This window comes from Ursus maritimus, assembly GCF_017311325.1.
Source record: "Ursus maritimus isolate PB19 chromosome X unlocalized genomic scaffold, ASM1731132v1 scaffold_X1, whole genome shotgun sequence".
Taxonomy (NCBI): domain Eukaryota; kingdom Metazoa; phylum Chordata; class Mammalia; order Carnivora; family Ursidae; genus Ursus; species Ursus maritimus.
In genome coordinates, this window is record NW_024423319.1 from 78,437,612 (window position 1) to 78,447,396 (window position 9,785).

Consider the following 9,785-nt stretch of genomic DNA (forward strand, 5'->3'; position numbering starts at 1 on the left):
TTAAGGAGGGCACGTATTGCATGGAGCACTGGGTGTTATACGCAAAAAATGAATCATGGAACACGACATCAAAAACTAATGATGTACCGTACGGTGACTAACATAACATAATTAAAAAAATTTTTTTTAAGGATATAACTCAGGAACAGCCAGATGGAAGAGATGCATAGCGCAAGGTATTTGGGAGGAGTAGGGAGCTTCCATGCTCTCTGTGAAGCTTCCTGTGATCATCAACCCAGAAGCTCTCTGACAGGGTTTTCATGGAGGCTTCATTACAAAGGCACGATTGATTAAATCATTGGACTTCAGTGATTAGTTGTTGGTGGTGTTGTTTAACTTTTATTTCATTTCAAAAATCAGGCTTCCATATTGAATCCTCAGGTGTTTCAAGAGTGAACTGTCAATGTTTAAGCTCTCAAAGTCATGTCCCCATAATGAACTTCTAGACAGAGGCATGAATTTGAGACCCTAAATTTAGCTCCTTGAAGGAAGATAGGGATGATATCCTGGAAGTGGTTCAAGGCTGAGTTCCCAGAAGGACACCTCACATACCGAGGCCACAGACACATCTAAAGTGAGCCCATGTTCTGAAACAAGTTCCTCCAGAATGAAAACCTAGTGTCTGAGCCCCAAATAATGTGCCCAGAATGAGCCTTAGACTAGGGAATCCCCAGAGAGAACCACCAGTATGTATCCAACGGTAGCCATGAGAAAGCATCTCATAGACTTTAAATTTTTTTAATTTTTTAATTCTTTTTTTAAAGATTCTATTTATTTATTTGAGAGAGACAGAGAGAACAAGTAGGGGGAGGGGCAAAGGGAGAGGGAGAAGGAGACTCCCTGCTGAGCACAGAGCCCAACTCGGGGCTTGACCCCATGACCCTGGGATCGTGACCTGAGCTGAAGGCAGATGCCCAACCCACCGAGCCACCCAGGTGCCCCTCTCATAGACTTTTTAGACTTCAGGGACCATAAGTGATCAAGTGCCCCAGCTGCTTTCTTCTGAAATCCATCCCTACATTTCTGCAAAGCCATGCTTCCCACAAGCTACTCCTATCCTGAGTATGGCAGAGATAATCTGAAGACTGGTTCAGGAATCTCAGACAGCCCTGCTAAACCTTCCTTGCACTGCACAGCAGTCTAAAACATTTCCATTCAACCTTCCCCCCTTCTCTCCTTTTTTGGGTCAGACTACATTGTGTTCTGATGACTCTCTCAGCCTTCCATGGCACCTACCCCATTTTCTGTCATGGTAAATGATAAAATCTTGCTCACTTAATCCCACCTTGCTGTTTGTTTCTCAAGACTAACACAAGCTCCTGGGCATGAGACTATGTGGTTAATTGCTCCAGACTAAGCTTCCATTTTTAGAATGAGCCTACAGATATAGATCAGGAGCCACCGTGTTCCCGGATGAGCTAACAAGGTCTCAGCCTCAAACTAGTATCCCAGTTTGAGTCCTCAGACTTGCATGGAAGAGGGAACAGGTGGACTCCAGAGGCTGCCAGATTGAACCCCCACTCTCAAAACTTTAGGTTTATGTTTGCAGAATTAGCTTCCAAGACTGAACCCCCAGTCTAAATGCCCCAGAATGAGTTCCTAGATTATCCATTTAACTGACTCCCCTGAGGAAGCTCCCACACCAAGCCCCCAGACTGAGCTCCCAATGTTAGAGCTCCTAAGACATATGCCAAGAATGGATCTCCAGCCAGACATGCAGAGAGAGGGGGTCCTTGACAATTCAGACTGAGGACCCCACACTGAATCCCAAAAGTGATGAGTAAAGGCCATCCCCCAAATTGAGCTAGTTCTCTTAGATTGAGCCTCCAAAAGCTGGGCTCACAAACCCAAGGCCCAGAATGAAGCACCTGACTGGCAATTCAGAGGCTCAGACTTACCCTGGACTAAGCCCAAAGGTAGAACATCAAAAATCAGGCTCCCAGACTGAACTCTCATATTGAAATACTACAATGATCCCCTAGTCTGAGCACCCTCAGACTGAACTTCCTCTAAATGGAAGACCAAAGAATGGGAATCTGTAGACTGATTCTACCAGACTGTCCGCAGACTCAGAAATAGAACTGAATCCTTTAAAGTAAGCTTCTAGACCAAGGTCCCCCAACTGTGATCATGAAACTGATTCCCCAGAATGAACTTCCAATCTCTCAGACCCTAAATTCATACCCCTAGAATGAGTATTCAAAATGGACTCAAAATTCATACCCCCAGAATGAGTACTCAAAAACACAAAATCAGAGGCTCAGACTGAGAATCCCAGGCTAAAACATCAGTGCAGCAAGGCTGCTAGCTTCACATTCCAACTTACATTTTCCCTTTTCTCCTTTGGAACAGAACCCATATTTTTAGCTGGGTGGACATAAGTCCAGTAAAAGACTACATTTCCCAGTACCCCTTGCAACTGATGAACACATGATCTAAGCTTTGGCCAATAAGATTTAAATGGAAGAGTGAGGCAGTTCCTTCGGACTGCTTTTACATGAGAAATAAAGGCTTCTATCTTGTTTGAACCATCAGTATTTGTTGGTTCTCTGTTACATGCAATTGCATCTGATGCCAGCTGAGCTCCCTTTGTTGGGCTGAAGTCTGATCCACAATGACTCAGCATTCTAAGCCCAAATCCTGATGAGCACCTAAAAGTGAGTGATCCAGACAGAGCTCCTGACTAAATGATAGGGGAGAGACTGATCCCCAGTACGAAGCTAGCAGTGCCTTAGCCCTTAGACAGGCAACCATAAGGTAAGTGGTTCAGTTTCTAGACCAAACCCTGCAAAATGATGTCTCTGAGAACATATATCCTGCCTGAGCTCCCTGAAGAAGTTTCCCAGATTGTGTACAAGAAATAGTCTGCAGAACAAAGTTTCAGATCCCCATACTAAGGCCACGCTCTGAGCTCCCCAAAATGAAACTCCTTACCAACCTTAGAATGAACCACTGGATGGAGCACCAGCCCATTACATGGGCTAGTAAGCCCCTTCACTGTGCCTAGTAGACAGAATCCCCTAATTGGAGTAAGCCCCTTCACTGTGCCTAGTAGACAGAATCCCCTAATTGGAGCCTCCAAACTGAGTTCTCCAGAGTAGAATTCCCAGATAAATCTCCCTGAAGCTGATCTGCCAAACTGAGGTCCCAGGACAAGTCCCCCAGGCTGACTCCAAAATCACCTCCAATGATAGTGCTAGGTGGTCCACTCAGGCTGTTCATATTGAACCCAAATATAGGCCCTCAAAGTGAGGGCCTAGGCTAGGCCCCCAAATTGATTCCACAGATTGAAATCTTCAGATCAAGGTCCTGTACTAAAATTGAGACAACCAGTGAAAATGTTGTAACTTATTTGAGCCTTGTGTTCCTGAAAAACAGCCATGGTCCAAAACTCCTCCACGCTTTGTGCTCTCAGAAAGGGCTAACTACCAAGGACTTCCCTGCTTCCACATATTCTGAGATAAGACTCAGCTCCCCCTTTCCTCAGTGACTCAGATAAGACCTACCCTTATTCTTCCCAATCACCCTGTAAGACTCCTAAACTGTCCACCCTTGTCTACTTGCCCCCATGAAATTTCAGTCTCCCTCTCTTTCCTTTAAGACATTTCTCATTAGTGCATGGTCTCTATTACAATAGGCTGAATAAAAATATCCCCTTAATTATCCGGTGTATTTTGTCTTTCATGCCAATCTCAGTCCTCACATTGAAGTACATTGCACCGGGGCACCTGGGTGGCTCAGTCAGTTAAGCATCTGCCTTCAGCTCAGGTGGGCTCGAGCCCTGCATCGGGCTTCCAGCTCAGCGAGGAGCCTGCTTTTCCCTCTCTTCCCAGCTTGTGCCCTCTCTCCTTATCTCTGTCTCTGTCTCTCTCTCAATTAAATAAATAAAATACTTTAAAAAATGAAGTACATTGCAGTTAAATCCTCAGTGCCTCATTCATTCATTCGTTCACTCACTCATTCACCAAATATTGATTGAGTGCTGAGTATGTGCCAGGCACTACACTAAACTCTGAGCTAACAAGGCTCTGCTTTCACAGAGCTTACATTCAAGTAGGGTAACAGGGGAGGGAGGAACAGTTTTTAATATGGTGGTCAGGAAAAACACTTTTGAGGATGTAACATTTAAATTGTTTTCATAAGGAGGAGAGAGAAGGCCAGAAGAAGATGGTTCCAGAAAAAGGTAACAAGCACAAAGACAAAGATAATGGAACTTAGTATGAGAGGAAAAGAGGTACAGGAGGTGAAGTGTGTGACACCAGCAAGGGCCTTGTTAGTCCATGGCAAGAAATTTGAATTTTTTAAAAAATGCAATAGAAAAATTTCTATGTGGGGGAATAAAAATGATATGATTTAGCTTTTTGAAAGACTACTCTGGCTACTGGGTGGAAAATGAATTATAGAGAAGCAAAAGTGGAAGCAAGAGACCGTCAGAAAGTTATTGCAATAGTTCAGATAAGAGACAATGGTAGTTTGGTGTAGGTTAGTGATAGTGGAGACAGAGACGGGTAGACAAATTCAAGACAAGTTTTAGAGATAAAACCCACACTACTCCATAAGTACTATCAAGTGCGGAGGAAGTGAGGGAAAGGCATGATTCTCAGTTTTCTGATTTAGTAACTGGTAGTTGTACTGAGATAGAGGAAGGTGGTGGGAGGAACAGACTTGGGGAAAATATCAAGATTTATGTTTTAGACATGTTTAATTTGAGGTGCCTATTAGATATTCAAGTGGAGATAACAAGGGAACAATGGGTCTACAAGCTCAGAGCATCAACATTTAGAGGCCAGCAAGGGGGGATGAGAAGACATAGATATGTTTCAAGAAGGAGGAACTGGTTGACCGGCCACGTCAGATGCTACTGAGAACACAATTAGGATGAGCAAAGACAAGTACCCATCTGTTGGATTTGACAACATTAAGTCTTTCGTGACTTTGACAAAGAGCAGGTTTCATGGAGTGGTACAAAACTAGACTAGAGTTAGTTGAAAAGTGAATAGGAGGTGAAGTGGGGACAGGAATGTGTAATCCATGTCTTGAGAAGTTTTGGTATGAAAGGAAGAGAGAAATAGGCAGTAACGGGGCGGGGGGGCTCATGGAATTCAAGGAGAACTCTTTTTAAAAATACTGGTAGATGACAGAGCACATTCATGCACTAATGGGGATGGCCCAAAAGAGGAGAACCTGGTAATACAGGAGGGATGGGAGTAACTGAAGGAGTAAAGACCTTGAGTAGGCAAAAGGAGGGTAAAGCAGAAGTGGAGTGACTGGTCTTTGATATGAAGAGGGATAGTTCCTTCACATGACAAGTCAGAAGAAAAAGAAGTAAGGTGTATAGAGGATTGCATATCTGGTGGTGAGATAAGGGAATTTCCATTTGAATGCAGCTATCTTCTTAATGGAAGGTGATGTGAAACCAACAAACTGAAGGTGAGAACAGAGGCTGGAATGTGGGAGGTTTGGGAGGAGCAGAGAAGGTACAAAATAGTAATCTCTGAGAGTGGGGAAAGTGAGCATAGCAGAATTGCTATGCTGTTAATGCCCATTTGAGGTCTGCAATCAATGATTTAGAGTGAAATTAATTGACTTGTTGTGTGGTTTTTGGTTTTCTCTAATAACATTCAGCCATTCAGATACAGAGTAGGTGGGGCATTGTGACTAACCTGGGTTGTGTTTGGCCAAGCAAGTGTTTAAGATGGGAGGGAAGGGCTGTATTAGTTTTCTGTGCTACAGAACAAATCATCACAAATTTAGAGGCTTAAAACAAAATACATTTATTACCTCACAATTTCTTTATATCAGAAGTCTTAGGAATAAATTAGCGGGGTCTTCCCTAGGGTTTCATCAGGCTGTGATACAGATATCAACTAAAACTGCAGTCTCATCAGAGGCTTGAACTAGGGAAAACATCTGCTTCCAGGCTCCCTCAGGCTGTTGGAAGAATTTACATTCTTGAAGGTATAAGACTGAGGTCCTCACTTTCTTGCTAGCTTTCAGGCAGGGATGTCTCTCAGCTGCTAGAAGCCAAGTTCCTTGCCACATGATCCTCTCTACAGGCCCTTTCACAACAAGGCAACTTACTTCTTCAAAGCTAGCGAGAGTGTCTTTAATTCTAATATGCTAAGATGCAGTCTTATGGGAGTGACATCCCACCACCTTTGTCGTATTCTATTGGCTAGAAGCAAGTCACAGATTCTGCTTACAGTCAAGGGGAAGAGATTACACAGGGCAATGAACACCAGGTAGTGGAGGTTACTGGGAGTTGCTTTAGGGTCTGTTGGCCGCAAGGGCTAGAATAGTAAGGATGATTGCAAGGGAGTGATTATAATGATGGATAATGAAATCTAAGCTGAGTGTATTAGTTTTCTATTTCTATATAACAAATTACCACAAACTTTGCAACTTAAAATAACACACAGTTATTATGTCACAGTTTCCATGTGTGAGAAGTCCAGGAACAGCTTACCTGGGTTCTCTGCTCAGGGTCTCACAGGCTGCAATCAAGATTTTGGCCAGAGCTGAGGTCTCATATGAAGCCACATATTATTTCATATTCTCTTCCAATCTCACATGGTTGTTGGCAGAATTCAGTTCTGTGTGGTTATAGAACTGAGGTTCTCGGATCCTAGGGTCTGCCCAAAGTTTCTTTCCATGTGGCCCTCTCCATAGGCAGTTCACGACATAGCAGCTTGCCTCTTCAAGGCCAGCAGTTGAGTTCCTTGTATGGTAGCAAGATGAAGCCAGATAGATAGATAGATAGATAGATAGATAGATAGATAGATAGAGATATCTCCCATCACCTTTGCCATATTCTATTGGTTAGAAGCAAGTCACAAGTCTTGCTCATACTCCAGGGAAAGGGATTATACAGGGTATAATACCAGGAGGTAGACATCATGGGGACCATCTTAGAGTTCTGCCTACCACACTAGGTAAGGAAGGAAGTGAGAGCACAAGGGGAGTGCAGGGCAGTGAAAAGGTGGTGGGGTAAAAGCATCAGAGGTTGAGATGTGTTTGAAGAATTCTTATGCAAGATAGGTATGAAAGTAAATCAGCTAGAGGACCAGGAAAGGATGATTAGATGGTGGTATGTTTGAACTCAAGATTTGGAGAGGAGGTTCCATTTTTGCTGAGGATAAGGGTTAGACTGTGACTATGAAATTGGGAGGCTGAGGTGGCTGGAGAGGAAGGTTGGAAATGAGGAGGTCAGAGATAGGGCAGTATGGTGGATGGGTCATCTACATCTAGGACCTAGCCATCCAGAAGAGCCTCACAAACTGAGGCCCCCCCCAAATGGAGCCCTCCAACTGAGATCCTAAGGTAGAGCTCCATAGATTCGACGACCCTTAAATCAAGCCCCTTGATTGAACCAAGAAGCTTGCACAGGCCTGAGTAAATTCCCAGGGAGAGGATATGCCCCTAACTTGTCCTTTTTCATACATAATCTCCTACCCTGAGTACCTATCTGGGTGTCCTGCAACGTTTCATCTTGTTTCCCTCAGTCTCTCTCAAGCTAATATCCTCTCATCCTATGTTGTCTCATCCTTCCCAGCCACCCCTACCCATCACCTCCACAACCTACCCCAGGGAGATGCAACAGGTAAGGCTGCTACTAGCCCATACAGTATTGTTCTCTGAATGTGGTGAAAGAGGCACTCTCCTGGCTGGACAAATTACAAAGATGAGCCCCTTCCACTGGATAGGCACAAGTTCACAAAGGGGTAGCTGCCTTGTTGAGTGGATCACAGGTTAGCTTTCAGCCCAGTCCCCACTTAGCCTCTAGATTGGGTATTCTCATACATGCATAAACTGCACACCGTATACAGCAGCCAAGGCAGCATGTGTAGGGGAAATGACCACTTTGAGGTCATTAGCTCTGCCATCTCCTAGGTAGACAACCTAAAGCCGGCCACCTCCCTTCTCTGAGCCTCAGTTTCCTCATTGGACGAATGATACATAATCATACTTACATTACAGGGCTGTCGTGAGGATTAAAAGAACTACTTAGTGCAAAGCATTTGATGGGGATCCCTGGAGAGGGAAGTGGGACCTGGGCCCTGCCCTAGGGAGCACAGGCTGATAGTGTATGTGACCTCCTGTGGGTAGGGACCACCTCTGGTCATCTAATGTCTTTCACAGTGTACTCTCACACTCATTCCTGCACATTTCCTTATCTGTGAATGGTCTGTTCATATCCCTTGCTTATTTTTCTATTGGGATGTTGGGGCTTTGTATCTAGCAGTGCAAAGATGGGGGAAATGATTGGTGTTCATTCATTTCTTCCAGGAGTGGTACCTGGGGAACCTGTTCATAATTTTCTGCTATTAGCAAGTTCCCTAAAGGGCTTTTGTCTGTCCAGCCTTCCTTTCAATCCTGTGAGTTTCTCTTACTTTCTGTTACTTGCAGCCAAAGAATCCTGATCAAAATCCACATTTATAAGTGGAGAGATGAAGTTGGGCTGGCCTTCTGCTAACTTTATAAGAATGATTTTGAGGGGAGACCCTCAAATAGCTTTCTGAATACTAATGAATGCAATCTTACAGATTCAAGTTATGCTCTTTATGGGTAGACTCTAATAAATTACTATGTGATATGGAATAATAAGCCTATTGTAAACCAAAGTTTGAGTCGACATAATACTTTATACCATTCACTGTCAGAAAATTACTGGAGCCTTAGAGACAGAGTCATTTGGGCAAAATACTGGGCAAGATGAAACTATTGATTGTGAGAACAATGCAAATAAGCAAAACTCACCCATATTTTTTGCTTCCTTCACTATGGAATCTGCTCCATACCAAATATGACCCTAAATGGAAATCCCATAAGAGTGTCCTGTTACCTTGCCAGGGAGAAACCAGAGCTGAACAGTTCCTGGAATTCCCAGCTGCTGGGCCTCATCCACAATAATGCCTATGTCCTTAGGCATTCATTCCATTTCTGGGAACCAGGGCTTCATTTGAAGGTTTTATTCAAAGATTAACCCTCATGGAGAAGTTAAGGCTGTTTTTATTTATTTATTTTTCTTTTAAGGAGGAACTTTCTGAATTGTCCTTATGAGCTGGTAGCAATATCTTGGGTACACACTGAGAAGCTCGTACTTTGTCTTGAAGCTGTGTATCTGAATTGTGAGAACAGTAAGCTTGGGACATGGAGTTCAGATCACCCCTTAACTATATCTCCCTTCTGCCACATACCCTTTGATAAGCTACTGCATTTTGTAATGCCGAATCTTTTAAACATGGCCTTCCAGCAACTTAATGGACCAAAACGATTATTAATGGAGACTCTGACATCAATACGAAGAATCTTAGTGATGTGCAGACCTTCTTTCTTTACCAAAGCAGTAAAGCTAGATGAACAATCATGCATCTATGCTCTTAGTTTCCCAAAGATTTCTTCCAGTTTTTGCTGGACAAAGAAACTTTCAACCACCTTGAAGATGCCCAAGAGCCTTTATAGTCTCCCAAAGGGGCTCACAAAATAGAATGTCTTTGATGACATCAGCAGCACTTAAAGGCTGAAGACTTGGTGCTGGCTGTGGGGAGAGACAATGGTACTTTGACCCAGTTGGGCGTTGAAAGGAAATTGCTCTCACTCTCCCTCCCTACTTCCCTCCCATTCTATTTCCCTCCCTCCGGCTTTCCCTCTCCTTCCTTCCTCTAGAAAGGAGGACCGGATCAAGAGCAGCTCTAGACTGATAGTCTTTTAAGGTTTGCTGCATCTGGATGAAGGTATTCCAGCCACTTGCCCACTCTGCTCTCTTTTTGCTCCAAGGGTCGATC